The sequence below is a fragment of the Dendrobates tinctorius genome, unplaced genomic scaffold (genome assembly GCF_039654945.1).
Source record: "Dendrobates tinctorius isolate UK_male_01 unplaced genomic scaffold, ASM3965494v1 ptg000561l, whole genome shotgun sequence".
Taxonomy (NCBI): domain Eukaryota; kingdom Metazoa; phylum Chordata; class Amphibia; order Anura; family Dendrobatidae; genus Dendrobates; species Dendrobates tinctorius.
This window is the reverse complement of record NW_027362219.1, coordinates 243468-267378: the sequence shown is the minus strand read 5'-3', so window position 1 is coordinate 267378 and position 23911 is coordinate 243468.

Here is a 23911-nt window from a genome sequence, read left to right as displayed (position 1 = left end):
TCAGGTCCTCTAGCCTGATAACACATGACCACTACAGCTTCCGGGTCAGGTCCTCCTTTACCATAGAGAGGACCAATCTAGAGACTGTACTGACAGGAGCGCGCAAGTGCAAACACGACATGGAGGAGGTGTAAACCTGGGTACGAGAAGTGCGCGTGCGCACCCGACGGGACCCCCGGAGCGGCCACGGCTCCGGAAGAAATGACGTCGGGACCCAAGTCTCGCCTCCTGGTGGGCGCGGCGTGACACTGTCACATTGTAGAAGGATCATCTTTATTCTCATTTGCACCAGGAAAGACTAGAAACAACGGAATGAAACTGAATGGGAGAAGACACAGATTAGATATTAGAAAAAACTTTTTGACAGAGTGATCAATGAGTGGAACAGGCTGCCACGAGAGGTGGTGAGTTCTCCTTCAATAGAAGTCTTCAAACAGAAGCTGGACAGACATCTGTCTGGGGTGATTTAGCGAATCCTGCTTTGAGGAGGGGGTTGGACCAGATGGCCCAGGAAGTCCCTTCCAACTTAACGATTCTATGATTCACTACTTCACCACAAGTCCAACTTGACAATACTGTTAAGCTAGCAAGAGTCCTTTACTCAACCCACCGTTCCAAATCTTCTTTCCCCTCTGGGGAACTATGTTGCCAGTATGGCCGGCCCTTATCTTCTTTGATGTTGACACTATGGAACTCTCGCCTGGGGCGCTCTCTTCATTCTGTCTAGACCCTTTACTTTTAGAAGATATAAACGCTAGGCGTCCTCTCCCCGGACCCATCTACAATCTATCACTCTGTCTCTCAGTCAAGAGTCTTCATTTCAGCTACAGATCACTCCGTCTCTCTCCCGGTCTCCTCTCACTTCTAGGGACACCCAAGAATGAGTCTCTGCTCACATTGGATCTTAGTAATGCTCCTAAGTTAGCACCTATTCACACTAGCTTGGATGTGCCAGTCAGTTTTTTTTTTGTTATTTCTATGTTAGCTCTCTGACCGAGCACTCTGCCCTTCAACAAGTGTTTTTAAATACAGCAAGTTCCTACCTACCCATAAATGCAGGCATTGCGGAGAGAGGTGTACGCATTCACCTAGGAATGCAGACATCAGCGTAAGAGAGGTATTCACATTGGATAGGGACCCATCAGTTTTTTTCTGAGACCACCTTGATGTTGGTTGATGGGCAGACATAACTTGGTCAAATTGTGTACAAAGCGTCTAATTTTTTTCTAGTATTCAGAAGCCGTATAGCTATTCATATTTCATATATTTCACATTGACATGTTTTAGCACGATAGAGTGCTCTTTTTTGTATATTTGCACTTCAGGCCATTTCTGCCCTCCTCACAAGAACTGTCTCTGTTCCTTCAGCTTAGCCCCTCCCACTCTGAGATAGTCCCAAACATTAACTCTTGCTGTCTGTTATAGATATGATTCCATATCTATAAGAAGTCTCATAATTACCCAAGAGATTGCAATCTAACAAGCTACCTTTGCATGACCCCTTTTTCCAGCTACACCCCCTCCTTTGGAAACAGGTAATAAGGGATTACCCTAATGGCCAGCAGATGTGAGGTCAATTATCATGTGTCTGGGTTCAAACCCTTGAGCCTGTGCTTTGTAGTCGGCTTCTCTGTCTGACAAGCCATGACAGATACACCTTTTCTCCAGGTGTTTATTTTCTGTTTTCTGTGACAGCTAGGGGGTGCTGTATGGACTTCCCAGGACATGCATGCAGGCGTTTCCTTTATTCTGATGGGGAAATGGTGAGCGGCAGGGTTGTGAATGGCCGATATGTATGACAAGGGTGGGTGCCTTGTGATGGAAGCTGGAACATGTGTTGATCAGCAGAGGTACTGCTGAGGGTTTGCTGCAGTGTAATAGGGAGAGCTTCCAGGTGGCTGTTGAGTTGGGTGGGACCAGTCACCTACAAACCCACCCAGGGGCATGTGTCTGAATGCCCAATGTAAAGTCTGTATGTGTGTGGCTGTGTGTGGAATAGGACCTGTAGTGAGGTCATGACTATGTGATCCATACCTCACCCGTGGGTGTGGTTATGTACCATATAATGTGCCTGAGGTCTGGTCACATGGTGGGAGAGTGTGTACCTGAGTGGTTCAGGGTGCAAGATCCTGGGGGGTCAGTGGTGGGAGATTCTGCTAGAAGGATCGGATCCCTGGAGCACATGCTGCGACCTTGGACCTGGTGAGGCGTGAGTGTTGGACAGTCTCCGGAGGAGACGGACGTCCTGAATACCACCCGCTGAGACCCTGGACCTGGTGGTCTGTTGGGAGACCTGGGGAGTAGGGTCGGATCCCTGATTAGCACCCGGTGAGGCCTGTGTGTTTGCAGAGTCAGTGACGGCACTGCATTGGTGGAGCTACTGTCCGTCTGTGGATCTGGACTGTCAGGTGGCCTGGTGAGCAAGACGTTATCCGGGATGGTGATCCCAGTTCAGCAGCTTCCCTGGGAAAGAGAGGACTGACAAAGTGTCGGCATCTGGAGTCGGAGCTCCTGCGAAGTAACCCCGGACATGGGGATATAACTGTTGGTGTCTGTGATATTCTATGGACATTAATGAAGTGTACAGCGTGCAGTCACCCACGGTAACTGGACAAAGAGGTCCAGCGTGTTTAGTGACAATGTATTCAAGTCCTGTACTATGCAATGTTATGGACTATGTGTAAGCCTGTGAAGTATAACATGGCTTATGGTGCGGTTTATGATGCCATAATAAACTGCATTGGACTGTTTTAAGTGAAAGTGTTCCAGTGTGCATCAATATCGCAGCCAAGTGAGTGTTCCCCAACGCACTCAGTGAGCGCTACCTTACACCTTGCTTCAGTATTTTTAGGGTAACAGGTGTTTTCATTTACTCATTTATCTGCCCTATCACCTTTCGGGTGTGACTTTATATACTTTCCCTTGCTGGTATTTCCTGCTGGTGATAGTCTCATTTGGATGTCCAGCCACACTAATATAGTTTAAGCCAGTCGGTGAAAGACCAGCTAGGGTTTATCTCTCTGCTGTTTCTGTTCTTTAGCCTGCACCTATCTTCTGTTTCTTTTTAGGAAATAGGCGGCTCTGCCCTCCAGTTCTTTAGGAGCAACATGAAGCGCTCGACGGCCTTTCAGGCAGCATAAGTCTGAGTTGCCATTGTCTAGTCTGTGGTTACAGCTATCTCAGCTCACGCAGGAACCACTAGGGACTGTGGGATCAGGATCTCTAGTCTGTACAGGAACCTGTGGGGTCAGTTGCAGTTTTTAGTGTGTTACCTATTTTCCCACATGAGTTGCTACAGTATCATAACACTATCACCATCCCACTGCATTTATTATGTGCTGAGAAGTCATCATGGATGTTGTGGACGCCCTGGCCGCACAATTGTGGTCCTTGTCTTTGGAGGTGGAAGACATCAAGTGGCAAAAACAGCATGCATTATCCGTTGCTGCACAGGTTCTACTGCAACTAAAACCACTTTCTGAACCTAAGGTAAATTTACCGGATTGTTTTGACTGGGACCGAAGTAAGTTTTCCATCTTTCTTTCTTCTTGTTAGCTGTATTTTCATCTCCATTCTGCGTTATCTGGAGGAGAGTCAACGCGTGAGTATTGTTCTCCCGTTGCTCCTTGGAGATCCTCAGTCTTAGGCCGGGCTCACCCATGCCAGAAACTCGGACAAGTCTCGCATGTTAATACCCGGCATAACCGCCGGCATTCAGGAGCGGAGCTTGCGGCTGTATATATTGCTATACGGCCGCATGCTCCGATCCAAGTGCCGGGTGTTAACATGAGAGACTCGGCCATGTTTCTAGCATGTGTGATCCTGGCCTTAGGCATTTTCTCTGCCTGAGGATTCTCCAGTGTTTTCCTCACTTGATATTTTTTTCTCTGCTCTGTGACTCATTTATCACAACCCTGATAAAGTTGCTGTTGCTGAGTCAATGATCCACTGGTTAGTTCAGGGAAATTGTAGAGTGGAGGATTACTGCTCTCCGTTCAGACGCTGGGCAGTGGAAACCTCCTGGAATGATCCAGCTGTATGCAGTCAATTTTGTCAGCGTCTTTCTAGCCAGATACAAGATATGATGCTTTATAGTCCCTCCATATTGACCCTGGAAGAAACCATGTTACTGGCACTGCGTTTTGGACAGATGACTATGATAACAAAACATTCAATTGTATTTTTGTGACTTCTCCCTCTCATCCTATTGGTGCAGGAGAACCAATGCAAATTGGGGCCTGCAGAGAGTCCAAGGAGGAAATTAAACTTGAAACACCTACTCAGTTCTGTCTATACTGCAGACGAAAGGGTCATGTAATGATTTGGATACAATAATAAGATGTAGTAGGAACACTGGTTATAAAAAATTGAGGTTTTCTCCTGCATACTACTGGTTGTTTTTACAAGTGTTTTTGTCTACCAAATCTGGAGTTATTGTTACCTCTTCATTTGTTGACTCAGGTTCCGCCTTCTATCTCATTGACAGTGATTTTGCTATTGAGTGTGGATACACAGTTTCAACTCTTGGTCATCCTATTTAAGTATCCGCAGTTCATAATTCTTCCCTTTCCCAAAGTCATATTACTTCTAAGGTTGAAAATGTGTGCATGAGAGTGAAAATGTGTGCATGAGAGTAGGTGTGTTAAAGAATCTATTTCATTCATATTTCTTCCTTCCTTGCCAGCTAAAGTTGTGTTGGGTATACCCTGGTTGCTGAAACACAATCCTACCATCAATTGGGACACTCGCAAGGTTAAGTCTTCGGGGAATTTTTGTTTTACCAGTTGTTTATCTAAGTCTCTGTCACCTGAGCTCTCAGAATTCAGAATTCTGAGGATGTTTTCTCTCAGACTGAAGTTCTTCCCCCTCATATGTCCTTTGATTCTGCTCAGATGGATCCTGTTAAGGTACTGGCTGTCCCTGATTGGGTACAACCTACTAATCTTAAAGCTTTACAGAAATTTTTAGGGTTTGCTAATTATTATCGTAAGTTCATTAATAACTTTTCAGTGATAGTTGAACCACTTACTGATATGACCAATAAAGGTACTGATTTTTTCTCTTGTTCTGCTAAGGCTATTGATGGTATTGCTTTTCTCAAGACAGCCTTTTCTAAAGCTCCTGTCCTCAGTCAATCTGATGTTGATTTGCCTGTTGTGGTTGAGGTAGACTTTTCTTCTGTGGGGATTGGTGCTGTTCTTTTACAGAAGAAGAATGGTGACTTTCATCCCTGTGCTTTTTTTTCTTGGAATGTCTGACAGGCAGAGTTCAGCTATGTTATAGACGATCTGATACTCCTGGCTGTTGAGAGAGCTTTTGAGGTATGAAGGTATTGGTTTTAGGGGGCTAGACATAAAAAGTAAGGGTCTTTACTTATCATATTAGACAGACCCGGTGGGTCCTCTTTTGCGCTTGAGTTGATTTTTCTGTGACATATCTCCCTGGTACTAAAGGTACTGTCACACTTAGCGATGCACCAGCGATCCCGACCAGCGATATGACGCGGTCAGGATCACTGGTGCATCGCTAAGTGGTCGCTAGTGAGCTGCCACACAGGCAGATCTCACTAGCGACATCGCTGGGGGTGGGGGTCGCTACTTACCTGTCACACCAGACGATCCTGCGTCCTCCCGCCCGGCTCCAAGCTCGTCGCTCGTCGTCACAGCAGGAAGCGCCGCAGGAAGCTGACGACGAGAAACAGTCCAGCCTGTTCTCGCGCGATCAGCGATAAGCAGCGGGGGAGCGGGTCGTAGGTATCAGACACAGCGATATCACTAGCAATATCGCTATAACGTCACAAGTTATAGCGATATTGCTAGCGATATCTCTTAGTGTGACATGCCCTTAAGAAAGTTAAGGCTGGTGCTTTATCATGTAGCTTTGTTCCAGAGTTGAAGGATAAAAATCCAGACAAAATTCTTAGTGAAAGGGTAGTGGTGGATGCTATGGGGATCGATCTCAGACAGCACATTGTGTAAGCTCAGGTTGGTACACTGGGATGCTTGCCACCCAGCAAGTTTTTTGTGCCGTCTTCACTTCGCAGTAATCTTTTTAACCAAGTGCATGATTCTGTGTTGGCCATACATCCTAGTTCCTCTGCCACTTTGAGAGCTGTTTACAGGTCCTTTTAGTGGCAGAGTGCTCGAAAGGATGTTGATGAACAAGTGCAGAGTTTGTGCCAGGTCTAAAGCCTTTCACCATTCTTGAGTGGATCTGGACGATTTGCATGTGGATCGCCTAGGGAGGGAGCTCTGTCAGCAGCATCAGCGGTTGGGGATCTCCATGGGTTCAGTGGCTCCTCGTAAACAGGGTTGGTTACTGTCATGCTCCTGAGATCTAACCCTTTGGCCTGTGTTTTGTGGATAGCTTTTCTGTGTGCTGAGCCAGAGCAGACACACCATTTCTCCAGGTGTTTAGGTTCTTGTCATGATTGCTTCTGGTTGGAATGCCTGGGGTTAATCCCGGCAGCCTCCCTTTTACTTCTCTGAGGCTTTTTATAGCCTCTTTGTGGGGCCATGCTTTGTTGGATATACTTTTGCCCTCGGCTGAGTGTGTCGACCCAAGTGTGCCTGTGCCTTGTGCCTGTGTCCTGATTTGCTTGTATGGTTCTGACCCATTTTGTTCCCTGTTGTGTTTTGGCTTTCTGATTCGGTACTGTTTATCTGCTCGTACGGTTTTCTGACTTCTGCTCTGTCCCTGACTTTCCCTGTGAGCCTGCTCCCTTTGTACTGCGTTGCTTAACCCGGTTACTGACCTTGGCTTGTCTCAGACCTGTCTTAACCACCGCGCCCCATTATTCCCTGGTGTCCAGTGGTCCTTTGCCTCCCCTTCTGCCCGGGGGTCTCAGTCGCGTTTTCCCTGTCTCCACAAGCTGAGCCCGCTAGGCTCCGCCTCCTTCCCCTCTGACCTGTCACGTGCCGCAGGTCCTGTCTGCACACTCCACTCCCGGTGTGCTGCCTCTCCCAGCGCTGCTGCACTGCTCCTGGCCCTCTCAGCTCCTGAACGGTTTGAGAGCTGCAGTGCCAAATTGTAAGGGACTTCCGTCCGCCATGGCCCGGACTGTTTCATCTGCTGGTGAGTGCTTGCCTAACGCACACCCTGACAGTTCTGTTATTGTGGCTGCAGTCTGTTAAGCATAACACAGGTATTTTCATTTGTTTGACTTATCACTAGAGTTGAGCGATACCGTCCGATACTTCAAAGTATCGTATCGGATGGTATCGGCCGATCTTTAAAAAAAGTATCGGTATCGCCGATTCCGATACCGGAAGTCCCATTCAAGTCTATGGGACTTCCGGTATCGGAATAAGAAAAACCCTTTCCTGCCCTTGTACAGCCTCTCTGGGGTCTGTACGGGCCTTTCGGGGGGCTGTGCCGGCCTGCCAAGGGGTCTGTGCAGGCTCCGGTGGTCTGTGCCGGCCTGCCGGTGGTCTGTGCAGGCTCCGGGGGGCTGTGCCGGCCTGCCGGGGGGCTGTGCCGGCCTGCCGGGGGGCTGTGCAGGCTCCGGGGGGCTGTGCCGGCCTGCCGGGGGGCTGTGCCGGCCTGCCGGGGGGCTGTGCCGGCCTGCCGGTGGTCTGTGCAGGCTCCGGGGGTCTGTGCAGGCATCGTCCGATGGGACTACAAGTCCCATCGGGCGATGCCTGCTACCATGACAGTGATTGACACATTAGCCAATGATGGGACAGTAGTAGTCCCATCATCCGGCTAATGTGTTAAATGTAAAAAAAAAAAAAAAAAAAATTACATGCTACATACATACAACATGCATACTACATACATGCTACATTCATACTACATAAATACTACATGCAACATACATACTACATATATACTACATGCATGCTACATACATACTACATGCTACATACTACATGCATGCTACATACATACTACATGCTACATACTACATATATACTACATGCATGCTACATACATACTACATGCTACATACATACTACATATATACTACATGCATGCTACATACTACATGCTACATACATACTACATATATACTACATTCATACTACATACTACATATATACTACATACATACTACATACATACTACATACATACTACATGCATGCTACATACATACTACATGCATGCTACATACATACTACATGCTACATATATACTACATGCATGCTACATACATACTACATGCTACATACATACTACATGCTACATATATACTACATGCATGCTACATACATACTACATGCTACATACATACTACATATATACTACATGCATGCTACATACTACATGCTACATACATACTACATATATACTACATGCATGCTACATACATACTACATATATACTACATTCATACTACATACTACATATATACTACATACATACTACATACATACTACATACATACTACATACATACTACATACATACTACATGCATGCTACATACATACTACATGCATGCTACATACATACTACATGCATGCTACATACATACTACATGCTACATATATACTACATGCATGCTACATACATACTACATGCTACATACATACTACATATATACTACATGCATGCTACATACTACATGCTACATACATACTACATATATACTACATTCATACTACATACTACATATATACTACATACATACTACATACATACTACATACATACTACATACATACTACATGCATGCTACATACATACTACATGCATGCTACATACATACCACATACATACTACATGCTACATACATACCACATATATACTACATACATACAATACATTCATACAATACATACATAGACATACAGTACATATAACATAGAGTAACATACTTACCAATACTTGTCACATTGTTCCCCGAAGCCATTGTCTATTCCGGGATAAATATTAACATAACAAACCACAAAAATACTCACCCACGATCCGAAGCAGTCCACGAGTGTGTCCCACGACGATCTTGGGTAGAGAACTGCAGCATCAGATGATGCTGCCGTTCTCTACGGGCTGCAGGAATCCAATGACGGAAGGTAGGTATCCTTCCGCACTGTATTCCTCCGCCACTTAAAAAAAAAAAAGTCCCTAGTCTCACTTTATGCCATTGCTGTGTGGGAAATTCCCACACAGCAATGGCATAAAGTGAGACTAGGGACTTTTTTTTTTTAAGTGGCGGAGGAATACAGTGCGGAAGGATACCTACCTTCCGTCATTGGATTCCTGCAGCCCGTAGAGAACGGCAGCATCATCTGATGCTGCAGTTCTCTACCCAAGATCGTCGTGGGACACACTCGTGGACTGCTTCGGATCGTGGGTGAGTATTTTTGTGGTTTGTTATGTTAATATTTATCCCGGAATAGACAATGGCTTCGGGGAACAATGTGACAAGTATTGGTAAGTATGTTACTCTATGTTATATGTACTGTATGTCTATGTATGTATTGTATGAATGTATTGTATGTATGTAGTATATATGTGGTATGTATGTAGCATGTAGTATGTATGTGGTATGTATGTAGCATGCATGTAGCATGCATGTAGCATGCATGTAGCATGCATGTAGTATGTATGTAGTATGTATGTAGCATGTATGTAGCATGCAGTATGTATGTAGCATGTATGTAGTATGTATGTAGTATATATGTAGTATGTAGTATGTATGTAGCATGCATGTAGTATATATGTAGTATGCATGTAGCATGTATGTAGTATGTATGTAGTATGTATGTAGCATGCAGCATGTATGTAGTATGTATGTAGTATATATGTAGTATGTATGTAGCATGCATGTAGTATGTATGTAGTATGTATGTAGCATGCAGTATGTATGTAGCATGTATGTAGTATGTATGTAGTATATATGTAGTATGTATGTAGCATGCATGTAGTATGTATGTAGTATGTATGTAGCATGCAGTATGTATGTAGCATGTATGTAGTATGTATGTAGTATATATGTAGTATGTATGTAGTATGTATGTAGTATGTATGTATGTAGTATGTATGTAGCATGCAGTATGTATGTAGCATGTATGTAGTATGTATGTAGTATATATGTAGTATGTATGTAGTATGTATGTAGTATGTATGTAGTATGTATGTATGTAGCATGCAGTATGTATGTAGCATGTATGTAGTATGTATGTAGTATATATGTAGTATGTATGTAGTATGTATGTAGTATGTATGTAGTATGTATGTATGTAGCATGCAGTATGTATGTAGCATGTATGTAGTATGTATGTAGTATATATGTAGCATGCATGTTGTATGTATGTAGCATGCATGTAGTATTTTTTTTTTTTTTTTTTTTTTTTTTTTTTTTTTTAACATTTAACACATTAGCCGGATGATGGGACTACTACTGTCCCATCATTGGCTAATGTGTCAATCACTGTCATGGTAGCAGGCATCGCCCGATGGGACTTGTAGTCCCATCGGACGATGCTTGCACAGACCCCCGGACATCAGCACAGCCCCCCGGCAGGCCGGCACAGCCCCCCGGCAGGCCGGTACAGACCCCCACAGGGTGCACAGACCACCGGCAGGCCGGCACAGCCCCCCGGCAGGCCGGTACAGACCCCGGGCAGGCCGGCACAGCCCCCCGGCAGGCCGGCACAGCCCCCCGGCAGGCCGGCACAGCCCCCCGGCAGGCCGGCAGAGACCCCCGGAAGGCCCGAAATGACGGCGCATCATGATGCGCACACACCGCGCATCATGATGACGTCAGGCCGTCAATCAACTGAACTTCCGATTCCGATGCCGAATTCCGATATTGAAAAAATATCGGAAGTCGGTATCGGAATTCCGATACAGCAAGTATCGGCCGATACCCGATACTTGCGGTATCGGAATGCTCAACACTACTTATCACCTTTCGGGCACTGCTTTATATTCTGGTATTTCTGGCTGGTGATAGTTTCTTGTGGATGTTTAGCCATTCTGCTGTAGCTTCAAACCAGTCAGTGAAATTCCAGATAGGGTTTATCTCCTTGCTGTTTCAGTTCTTTACTCTGCACCTCCTTCTGTTTCCTTTTAGGAAGAAGGCGGCATATAATTTAATATTTAATAGTACATACTTTATATTTTATTTTATATTTCATGGCTTACTTTAAGCACTCAGGAATCTTTCCTTTTTTTCAGCACTCTTTCCCTGTTGGAGGTAATTTACTCTGCACTGCCCTCTGGTTCTTTAGGAGGAACATGAAGCGCTCAACAGCCTTTCATGGAACATAGGTCCGAGATGCCATCTTCTTCTCTGTGGTTAGGGCCATCTCTGCCCATGTAGGAACAATTAGGAACTGTGGGTCAGGATCTCTAATCTGTTCAGGAACCAGCAGTGTCAGTTGCAGTTTTAGTTTGTTACCTATTTTTTTTCTGACTGAATTGTTACTTTACCACAACACCAGGGGCCTTATGCAACTCTTCTTTTTGTGGGTGCGGCGGTTGGGAGGGCTTGTGAAAACTTTCAACTGGTTACTGTGGTTAACACCGTCACTGTGGAGCTCAAGGACACCGGCACAGAACGAACCCTCATCCAACCTGAGTTTGTGTTATCTGAAGTACTCACCGGGTGCCCGGTGACAATGGTAAACTACTGTGGTGGAGCTTGGCTCTACAGCAATAGGATCTTGCCATTCAGCACAAACAGGTAGCGAACATGGCTACGCTGACGGGTTGTCCTGCCAGGGGGATGCTGAGGAGATAATCTTGGGAGACGAATAGTAAATCTGTCTATCATGCAATCTCTAAAAGGGGAAGGAATAAAAAAGGAGGAGAGGAAGACTCATATTTAGCCAATAGCTTGCAATCTAACAAGTTACCTTTACATACCCATCTTTGCAGTTGACCTCCTCTTTTGGAAACAGGTAATTAAAAAATCCTAATGGTTAGCAGATGTGAGGCCAACCTTAGCTTGAATGCAGGGAAGGGTAGATTTACGACAGGTAGAGATAGAGCCTCAGCTAAAAAAGAAAACATAAAATTCCTTTGTCTACTTTATAGAAATTATGAAATGAGGTTTTATTAACTGCGTCGATATGCTAGATTGGAAATTCATGTTTTCGTAAATGTGATGAAAAGGCATACGCAAAGCATGGTTTTGCGACGTGCGATGGCCATGGTCTTCCATATGTATATCAGCCAGATAAATGACAATATCTATGCCATGTCTCCCTATCAATGAACAGATAAAATCATGACAGGAAAATTGACGAGAATATTACCCGCTGGGAACCTTCGGGGGGGGGAAGATATCGTAAAAGTTGGGAATCTCGTCATTTTTTAAGACTAAGACACATCCTATAGTTCTTTGAAGACCAGCCCTGTTGTAAGTCATCAGAGTGGAGATATGTGGGTATAACTTGTGTTAATAAAAGGCAAATACCGAAATGTGGTACGGAAAGAACGGACTTATACCATGGGATTTGGCAGTGCGGAAAAACTGAGGGATTTTGGAAGCAAGTTCAGGGGTTGGTTCGAACAATCTGGAATAGAGCTTGGCATCTTGGAGCTGGAACCAATGGCTTGGCTATTCCATTATCATCATCAGGATGGAGGGGACAAAGGAGGGGGTACAATACCATCTCTCTTCCACGATATAGTCATGATAAGTAAAAGGGCAATTCTCCAGAAATGGTTGGTGAGAGAAATTCCCTCGAGAGAAGAGGTGATAAGCCAGCTGAAAAAAACGCTCATGCTGGAGAAAGTGGTGGTGGAGAGGAGCAAGGAAAGATCGACAGCAATTTTTTTCAGTAAATGGCGAAAGTTCATAAGTGGTATATGCTCAGGAGAAAAATAAGGCAAATAATGTTAACATTTGTATCTACTGAATGGTATATGAAGGAAGATCTGTTAAGATCCCTAGGTAAGCTGAAATTATAGGGGAAGGTTCCGAGGCCGAGTCGCATGGGGAGTGGGAGGGAAGGGATAGGGTTGTTAAGTAAGTTTGGATTTAAGACATAAGAAACTGTTGAAGCATGGGAGAAGGAAAACAGGAAGGAAGAATATATAAGGAGGAGGAGGTGAAAAAGGCAAATTGGAAGGATTATGTGAATGCATTGAGATTCCTTGATAACTATTACGATGTTTGATATATTTTTGGATGCTAATACTTATCCTTTTTAGTCTATAATTTGTATATTTTATGTAAGAAAATCAATAAAAAGTTGGTTTAAAAAAACCAACAGTCAGCTGATGTGTTATGTGACTATTTAAAGGATGGTGGGAGTGGTCACCACCCACATCAGCTGACCAGCAACACAGCAGCAGGGATTGACAGAGGGGAGAGGCTGGGCAATAGTGAGGGTACAGGTGGATTAGTCGAGAAGCAGAGTTTAGGATAGATGGGAGGGGTGCAAGAATGTTAGAAGGGAGGCCATAGAGCAGGAGGTTGCAGTATTCAAGGCGGGAGATGATGAGGGCATAGACTAGAGTTTTTGCAGATTCTTAAATAAGGAATGTACTGATCCAGGAAATATTTTTGAGTTGGAGTCGGCAAGAAGTGGAAAGGGCTTGGATATGTGGTTTGAAGGAGAGCTCAGAGTCCAGGGTTACACTGAGGCAGCGAGTTTGTGGGACTGGGGAGATTGAGCAGCCATTGACTTTGATGGATAGGTCTGCTGGGGGTGTTGAGTGAGATGGGGGAAAGATGATGAATTCTGTTTTATCCATGTTAAGTTTTAGAAATCTAGCAGAGAAGAAGGCTGAAATAGCAGACAGACATTGTGGGATTCTGGTTAGTAAGGAGGTGATATCGGGTCCAAAGCGGTAGATCTGTGTGTCATCAGCATAGAGGTGACACGGAAAGCCTTGGGACTCTATGAGCTTTCCCAGGCCGATGGTGTAAATGGAGAAGAGCAGAGGCCCTAGAACTAAACCTTGGGGGACACCTTAGAGGGGGCAAGATGAGGATATGGTTTGTGAATGGAAGATGCTGAATGTCCAGTCTGTTAGGTATGAAGAGATCCAAGATAGGACCAAGTCTGTGATGCTAAGAGATGAGAGAATCTGTAGTAAGAGGGAATTGTCCACTGTGTTAAAATCAGGTCCATATTGTAAGCAGTCAAGGAGGGAGCCGGAAGAGAGGTGGAAGGACAGTTCAAGATAGACGTGTTGTTCCAGTAGTTTTGAGGCACAGAGGAGAAGTGATATGGGGTGACAGCTTGAGGCAGAGGATGAGTCAAGGGAGGAATTTTTGAGGATAGATATAATTGAGGAATGTTTGAAGCATGAGGGGAAAACACCAGTTGTTAGTGACAGGTTGAAAAGGTGGGTTAGGGTTGGGATTATTATTATTATTTATTATTATAGCGCCATTTATTCCATGGCGCTTTACATGTGAGGAGGGGTATACATAATACATACAAGTACAGTAATCTTAAACAATACAAGTCACGACTGGTACAGGATGAGAGAGGACCCAGCCTGCAAGGGCTCACAATCTACAACGGGATGGGTGAGGATACAGTAGGCGAGGGTAGAGCTGGTCATGCAGCGGTTTGGTGGATCGGTGGTTACTGCAAGTTGTAGGCTTGTCGGAAGAGGTAGGTCTTCAAGTTCTTTTTGAAGGTTTCCATGGTAAGCGAGAGTCTGATATGTTGTGGTAGAGAGTTCCAGAGTAGAGGGGATGCGCAGGAGAAATCTTGTATGCGATTGTAGGAAGAGGAGATAAGAGGGGAGTACAGAAGGAGATCTTGTGAGGATCGGAGGTTTCGTGCAGGTAAGTACAGGGAGACTAGGTCACAGATGTACGGAGGACTCAGGTTGTGGATGGCTTTGTATGTCATGGTTAGGGTTTTGACCTGGAGTCTTTGGGTAATGGGGAGCCAGTGCAGGGATTGACAGAGGGGAGAGGCTGGGGAATAGCGGGGGGACAGGTGGATTAGTCGGGCAGCAGAGTTAAGAATAGATTGGAGGGGTGCGAGAGTGTTAGAGGGGAGGCCACAGAGCAGGAGGTTGCAGTAGTCAAGGCGGGAGATGATGAGGGCATGGACTAGGGTTTTTGCAGATTCTTGGTTGAGGAATGTACGGATCCATGAAATATTTTTGAGTTGAAGTCGGAAGGAAGCGGAAAGGGCTTGGATATGTGGTTTGAAAGAGAGATCAGTGTCAAGGATAACCCCGAGGCAGCGAGCTTGTGGGACTGGAGAGACTGGGCAGCCGTTTACTTTAATGGATAGGCCTGTTGGGGGGGGTCACGTGAGATGGGCGAAAGATGATTAATTCTGTTTTGTCCATATTAAGTTTTAGAAATCTAGCGGAGAAGAAGGATGAAATAGCAGACAGACATTGAGGGATTCTGTTTAGTAGGGAGGTGATATCTGGTCAAGAGATGTAGATCTGTGTGTCATCAGCATAGAGATGATACTGAAAGCCATGAGATTCTATGAGCTGTCCGAGGCCGAAGGTGTAAATGGAGAAGAGCAGGGGCCCTAGGACTGAACCTTGCGGGACTCCGTTGGATAGGGGGCGTGGTGAGGAGGTGGTGTGCGAATGGGAAACGCTGAATGTCCGGTCTGCTAGGTATGACGCAATCCAAGATAGGGCCAAGTCTGTGATACCAAGAGATGAGAGGGGCTGTAGAATAGGGAATGGTCCACTGTGTCAGAGGCAGAGGACAGGTCTAGGAGGAGGAGGACAGAGTAGTGTCGCTTGGCCTTGGCGGCTAGTAGGTCTTTGGTGACCTTAATTAGGGCAGTTTCAGTGGAGTGGTGTGGCCGGAAGCCGGATTGCAAGTGGTCAAGGAGGGAGCAAGAAGAGAGGTGGGAGGATAGTTCAAGATGGATGTGTTGTTCCAGTAGTTTTGAGGCATAGGGGAGAAGTGATATAGGGCGATAGCTAGATATAGAGGATGGGTCAAGAGAGGGCTTTTTGAGGATGGGTGTGATTGAGGCATGTTTAAAGCTTGAGGGGAAAACACCAGTTGTTAGTGATAGGTTGAAGAGATGGGTTAGGGTTGGGATGAAGACTGTGGTGAGGTATGGGATGAAGTGGGATGGGATTGGGTCAAGTGCACAGGTAGTGAGATGTGATCTTGAGAGTAGAGTGGAGAGTTGATCTTCTGTAATGGTGGAGAAGTTGGTTTTTGGGGAGGAGGGCAGGGCAGGTAGGAGGAAGGGCACTGGGGGTTGTTGACCAAAACTGTCTCTGATGTTATCAATCTTTTCCTTGAAAAATGAGGCAAAGTCTTCAGCTGAAATGAGTGGAGAGGGAGGAGGTTCTGGGGGGCGGAGGAGAGAATTGAAGGTGTTGAATAACTGTTTGGAGTTGTGAGACACGGAGGATATGAAAGATGAGAAGTAGGTTTGTTTTGCTGCAGCGAGTGTGGCCTTGAAAGAAGTGAGGGACTGTTTGAATGTGATGAAGTCCTCATTGGAGTGGGATTTTTTCCATCTCCACTCAGCAGCCCTGGAAGCCCGCCTCAGTTCTTTGGTCAGACTGGTGTGCCAGGGCTGTCTGTTGATTTTGCGAGTTTTGGTATGTTTGAGAGGGGCAACTGATTCCAAAGCTACAGCTATTGTGGTGTTATATAGAGCGGCAGCGGCATCCGCATTGTGTAGGGAACTTATGTCTGTAAGAGGGAGGAGGGATTCAGACAGTGACTGTAGATCGAGGTGTTGAAGATTTCTGCAAGGGTGTGCGAGTTTTTGAGGTGGGGATTGTGGACCTGAGGAGAAGAGGGAAGAGAATGTAAGTAGGTTGTGGTCAGAGAGAGGAAGAGGTGAGTTAGAGAGGCTAGATAGGGAGCAGAGGCGGGTGAAGATGAGTTCTAGTGTGTGGCCATCTTTGTGAGTGGCTGTAGAAGACCATTAAGTGAGGCCGAAGGAGGAAGTGAGAGATAGAAGTTTAGTGGCAGCTGGAAAGGAAATGGAGTAGCCAGGTGGAGAAGTGGTCAAAGAAGGTGGTGGCTGACCCTGGAGGGCGTTATATGACAGCTAGTTGGAGGTTGGAGGGGGAGTAGATGCGCACAGAGTGCACCTCGAAGGAAGGGAGGGTAACAGAGGACGGCAGTGGGATTGGGGTGAAGGAGCAGTTATCTGACAGGAGAAAACCAACTCCTCCACCATGCTTGCAGCTGGGGCGGGGGGTGTGGGAAAGGTGGAATCCACCATATGAGAGTGCAGCAGGAGAGGCTGTGTCAGAGGAGGTGAGCCAGGTTTCGGTGATGGCGAAGAAGGAAAGTTTGTTAGTAATAGAAAGATCATGGATGAAAAAAAGTTTATTGCAGACAGAGCGAGCGTCCACAGAGCTCCTGTTAGTGAGACTGGGGAAGCTGGGGCTGGGCGAATGTGTATAAGGTTGGAGTGGCTACGGAAAGTTATGATTGGGTGTGGATGGGAGGTAGAAATGACTGTGGGAATGTGGTGAGGAAGACCAGGATTTGGAGAAATATCGCCGGCAGTGGGGAGGAGGAGCAGAGAGAGTGTTAGCAGGTGGGAGCAGGAGAGGGCATGAGGGGGCTGTCTGTGTTTGGAGACAGAGGATTGTATGTTGAGGAACAGATCTGAGGAAGAGGCGAGATTGGGATGAAGACTATGGTGAGGTATGGGAAGAGGTGAGACAGGATCGGGCTGAGTACACAGGTAGTGAGATGTGATCTTGAGAGAAGACAGGAAAGTTAATCTTCTGTAATGGCGGATGTTAAATATTATTAGTTATGCATTTATATTAGTTATGGATTTATATATTAGTTATGGAGTTGTATTCTTATCACACTCAGTTCTGTACTGGACATTGCCTTCCATTGACACTGCATGTGCTATTTTAGCAAGTGGTAAATGTCAGCTCCACTATATATTTAAGTTTAGCTTGCGGTAAATGTCAAAATCCATATATACCGAGATCACGTGCTTTAAGAGACGTATATAATTCATGGCTAACTGTACAGGTCGCTCGTTCCTTCCCTCACCATCATGAGACACAGACGCAAGATGTTATCTCTGCATGGACATAACTGAACAGCTGGTATGTTACTTTACTACAAAGAAGCCTAAGAGAGACAGAGGCCATTTGCCATGTGGGATCTCAGAGAAAGAAGGTGACAAGCTTTTGCAATGAACTAATGGACAATCTCTCTTTCACCTATTTTTATATTTTTCTGTAATAATCTTTTCTTTGATGGAAGAATCCAAATAAACCACTACATTTTTATCTGGTAACTAGTCCTGAGTATTTTACAGGATAAGCATTATTTTACATTGGAGAGCCAGCCAGATCTGAATTTTTTTGTTTTTTTGCGGATTTCCCTCAACTTGCCCAAAAGGGGGATTGAACTTTGCTAACGTCAGTCATATGTGCAAGTTATCAGGAACTCCACTACTCACAAGAATCAGACAGAATCTAGAAGTGAGGACTAAGAATTGCCAGATAGATTGAGAAGTATTACAAGTGCCAGACGTGCTGAAGCCAGACGTGTGAAGACCGGAGCCCAGCGTTGTCCATCAAAGGAACAAGCTGAGACATTTCAAGGTAAGAGAAATAAAATGGATGTCATTAATTCTTATGCTAAGCAGAGTAAATTGAAATTTAAGTCTGTAGATGAGTCTAATGTAGACGTTTTATGGCTCAGCTTATATGCCGAGTGTGAAAAAGAGAATCAGAAGTTAGATTCTAAGTTTTTCAACAGAGAAAGAGATAAATTAAAAAATATTCTACAGATGGTAGATATATTTCATAGATCTGTGTCAGAGAAATCCAAAAATGATTGTGTGAAGGAAAATAGTGATGTTCCCGAGATTCACTGTAATGTGGAGAAACAGTTACAAGTAGCAGCAGCTATTGAAGGTGACCTTGCAGACGTGGAACAAGATGGAGAAGTAGGAGGAGACTTCAGAACTGACGTAGAGGACGTACAAGGGAAAGACGTACCATTAAAAATAGACGACTCACAGGCCCAAATCCGAAGGAAAGTAAGGAAAAGTTTGCTAAAAATATGCAAAATCATTCCTGCATATGATAAAAAAATCCATGTTTGTAGAAACTCTGAGGTTTTTGAAAGCTGTGTTGACAAATTTGATTTATCTAACGAGGAGAAGAATGAGTTGCTCAAAATGTGGATCCCTGTAAACTTTGCTAGGAGATTGACTTTAAAGTTATCTGGTGAAAAACATGATAATTTATCTGATAAGGATAGATTACAAATTCTCATTTTTTGTTCATCAAATGAAAATCATCCAGATATTGATATTCTTCAAAAATTAAGGATTGGTCGGAAGGAATGTACTTTTACGTTTATGTCCATATATGAACGTCTGTACAAAATGCTGAGTGAGAATGTCAAAACACAGTCCCTCATAAGGAGTTTTGTAAGCAAATTTTGGTTTCTAAATCCTGCATCTCGTGTTATTGCGTCACAAAAAGATTCTTTATTTGAATGTGCGCAATCCCTTGATTTTGCCAGAAAACACGAGAATCGTGAAAGGAAAGTAAATTGTGCTAATTTTGTGAAGACAGGCAGAGTAAAATCTTATCAGAAGCCTGTATTAGCAAAGCCTTCAAAATGAGTTTTCCCCAAAATCAAATCTATGAAGAACGAAGAAAATCACATGTTTGTTATAAGCCTTATGGAATGATGCAAAGGATCACCGAAAAAACACAGGTTGAATTAAGAAAAATGATGAGTTCTGATTTTCTTTCTGTAACAAAGATGGCCGAATTTGACAGACAGAAGCAGGTGGTGAGTGACATCATGGCCTGTAAACTGAATACTCTGCTCCAAGAATCTATCAGCTTCAAAATGGCAAGAACTTTTCAGGATATTTTTTGCAGAGAAATAAGTATGGGTGTAGGAATTGGCTAGAAAAATTAATTATATATTGTGTAAAAGAATTATACAATGTATTAGTCAGTTATATGTAATTATTTTATAGAGTATAATCCTGTAGTTCTATGTTTTGTAGATAGATACATATTCATACAGTATATAGTGTTTGTAGAAGTGATCTACTTCAGTAATAATATTTAGAATTATGAATATGATATTAACCTTATCTTTTATTTTTCCTTAGAATTTTCATTTCAAAGCAGGACTTAATCGAAAAAATTCTCTTACAAGGATTTATGCCTTTATTTACACAGGAAGTTGCAATAATTGCATGATTTTATATTTAACACTTAAAAGAAAATAACTAACTGCATTTTAAAAAGTGTTCTGTGTGTGCCTTTACTGCATGGCTTGACATGACAACCACAGCATATGAAATTTGAACCTTGTTATAATAATAGGTAAACCAGTATACCATGTCCCTGTTCTTCAGGAAAATAATTTTTAGGGGGTCTCAACTTTTGCAAACCAATGGAATTTTTTTTCCAGCTATACAACATATATTTATGTCATGTGTATTTGGGGAATATTCAAAGAAATATTAAGACTAAATTTAAATAGTTTACAATGCATTGATAATTTGGGTTAAAATACGTGTATTCATCACACCTTCGTATGTGGGATAATATGTGACACAGTCTGAGTGACAGTGACTGAGTGTATGAGCAGCTGCTGAGCGAGTAATGTGATACGTTTGTTGTATGTGTGAGGCCTCAGGAATCTGAATGCAAGAGAGAAAGAAAAAAAAACCCCAAAAGCTTATATCTTTAGGAGAAATATGCAGATCAGTTAAATTATTAGAACATTAAGATATGATGAAATATCTACACAACATATATTTCTATATTTCTTTAGTAATTTCTAGATTTAGTTAATTGTGATAAGTGCAAAGTGCAATCGCACATCAAAATGGTTTATGAAGAAAATCTACATTTAAATTAATTTTTCCAAAGGATAATTTTATGATATTCAAATTAATTTTAATGGTCACACATCTTCAGACAAATAATGGTATAAGCAAGAATAAATTCACATAATTTATAAATTAATTATTTTTAATTTTGGTTTTGATAAATGAATTATTTCATAAAACAATATTTTTTGGTATTAAGGGGGAAAATGTGTTTTTGATCCTGACTACATCATCACATTTGATTAATACTGTACCTCTTCTTCACACATTTTAATAAAAAAGAAATATTAATAAGGTACAATGGTATAAGTATTGGGTATAATAACATTGAGTATTATAAAGAGTCATTATAAAAAGTCTCCAGACTCCTCTCTTCTTCTCGTCCGACTACATGCACTACCGACCCCATTCCCTCACATCTCCTCCAGTCTCTCTCTCCAGTCGTCACAACCCACCTAACTACAATCTTTAATCTCTCCCTCTCCTCGGGCATTTTCCCATCCTCCTTCAAACACGCCATCGTTACTCCATTACTAAAGAAACCTGCTCTCAACCCATCCTGCACAAACAACTACAGACCAGTCTCCAATCTCCCCTTCATCTCTAAACTTTTGGAACGCCTAGTTTACTCCCGCCTTACCCGTTACCTCTCCATTCACTCCCTTCTAGACCCGTCACAGTCCGGCTTCCGCCCCCTACATTCGACTGAAACTGCACTCATCAAAGTGACCAATGACCTTCTGACAGCAAAACGTAACGGTGACCACTCTCTGCTCATTCTCCTTGACCTATCTGCAGCTTTCGATACTGTTGACCACCATCTCCTACTCTCTAGGCTCCAGTCACTAGGCATTAAGGACACTGCACTCTCCTGGTTTTCTTCCTATCTCTCTGACCGCTCCTTCAGTGTTTTGTTCTCTGGCTCCACGTCATCTCCTCTTCCTCTTGCTGTCGGGGTACCTCAGGGCTCAGTCCTTGGCCCCCTTCTTTTCTCTCTCTACACGGCCCCAATTGGACAGACCATCAGCATATTTGGCTTTCAGTACCATCTTTATGCTGATGACACACAACTATACACGTCTTCCCCCGACCTTACCCCCACTGTACTACAGAACGCCAGTGACTGTCTGTCCGCAGTCTCCAATATCATGTCCGCTCTCTATCTGAAACTCAACCTCTCCAAAACTGAACTTCTTCTGCTCCCGCCGTCTACTAACCTCCCTAAATCTGACATTTCCCTCTCCGTGGGTGGTACCACAATAACACCCCGGCAGCAGGTGCGCTGTCTGGGTGTTATGTTTGACACCAATCTCTCCTTCACATCCCATATACAATCCCTTGCCCGCTCCTGCCGCTTACACCTAAAGAACATCTCTAGAATCCGCCCTTTTCTCACTATGGAAACAACAAAAACCCTCACTGTTGCATTGATCCACTCTCGCCTGGATTACTGCAACGCTCTATTAATTGGCCTCCCCGTCACTCGACTATCCCCTCTCCAGTCCATACTTAATGCAGCGGCCAGGATCGTCCATCTGGGTAATCGGTACTCGGACGCGTCCGCTCTTCGCCAGTCCTTACATTGGCTGCCCATTCATTATAGGATCCAATTCAAAGTACTTGTTCTCACCCACAAAGCTCTCCACAGTGCGGCACCCCCTTACATCTCTTATCTCATTTCTGTCTATCGGCCTAGCCGATCGCTGCGCTCTGCAAACGACTTTCGACTAACCTCTGCACTAATCCGTACCTCCCACTCCCGACTCCAAGACTTCTCCCGTGCTGCTCCTATCCTCTGGAATGCTCTACCCCAAGAAATCAGGACTATCCACAATTTGCATAGTTTTAGGCGCTCCCTCAAAACACACCTGTTCAGAGCGGCCTATCACATTCACTAATCAAAGTCATTCTCTGTGTAAGTGTGCGTGTGTAGCCCATTCACTATCTCCATCCATCCTTCACTCCCGCAAGATGGCTGGACCTTCATTGTAAATACACCATTGTAAATACACACCTGTACTCTGTATCTCCCCCACCTCATTGTAGATTGTAAGCTCTCACGAGCAGGGTCGTCTTATTTCGTCTTATTTTGCTTTAATTATTGTATTGTTAGCGTTGTTACTTATGACTTGTTTTTTGAAACTGTTAAACTGTAAAGCGCTGCGGAATATGTTGGCGCTATATAAATAAAGATTATTATTATTATTATTATTATTATTATTTCTTTACACTAAGAGGAGTATTACATGCAAAGTTGCATAATTTGAATATTTTGGTAGCACAAGTTTATGACAATTATGAAACAATCCGGATCATGGAAATATTAAGGGTATATGTTACTGAAGACATAACTACTCTGCATCAACATAAAGGCCTTATTTTTATTCTTATTCTTATTTTTAATTTTCAATTTTTTAATCTATTTTTATTTTATTCTTAAATTTTTATTTTTTCTTTCATCATGATGATATGGTTCTATTACAAAGGAAAATGTTTCACTTCTGAGTTATATGCAACAATTCTTTTATTCATTCATTCGCTCACTCATATATTCTTATTTTGGTTCATGGCTATACATTCCTACATATTATTAGTATAATAAATTCCTTAGTATAGTATAATATATTCCTTATTAATAAAGATGAAAACACTGGTTACATAAAACACAGTGACACCTATGGGTTGAAAAAGGTAATTACACCTATGACATAAAAAAAAAATGTTCTATCACATGAAAAAAAATGGATAATAATGTATTATCACTTATTATTGGTTTATTATTTCAAACATTGAAATCCATATATGGTACAAATTCTGATAATAATTATATGAATATTACTGATTGCTATGGTACGCTGTGATATAGGTTAGGAAAATTACCAGATTTGGTATAGAATAGGGAATGAAGACTTCAAGCAAGATACTGAAATTACGTTAATAAAGACTTTTCATATTAAAATTGATTCTTACCAGTTGCAAGAAGAAGACTGCCGCTATCCAGAAGTCCCAGAAGGTAACAAAGCTATGATGTCTGAGTAATAGACTGAGTCAAATCACAAGTGCAGAATTTACCACTGACAGTCACAAGTGCAGTATCCACCACTGACAGCCACAATTAAAGTGTCTAACCTGACAACCAGAGGACGGTGATCCTATGATGCTGAGATGAACTGTGTTATCACGTTCTTATCAAGT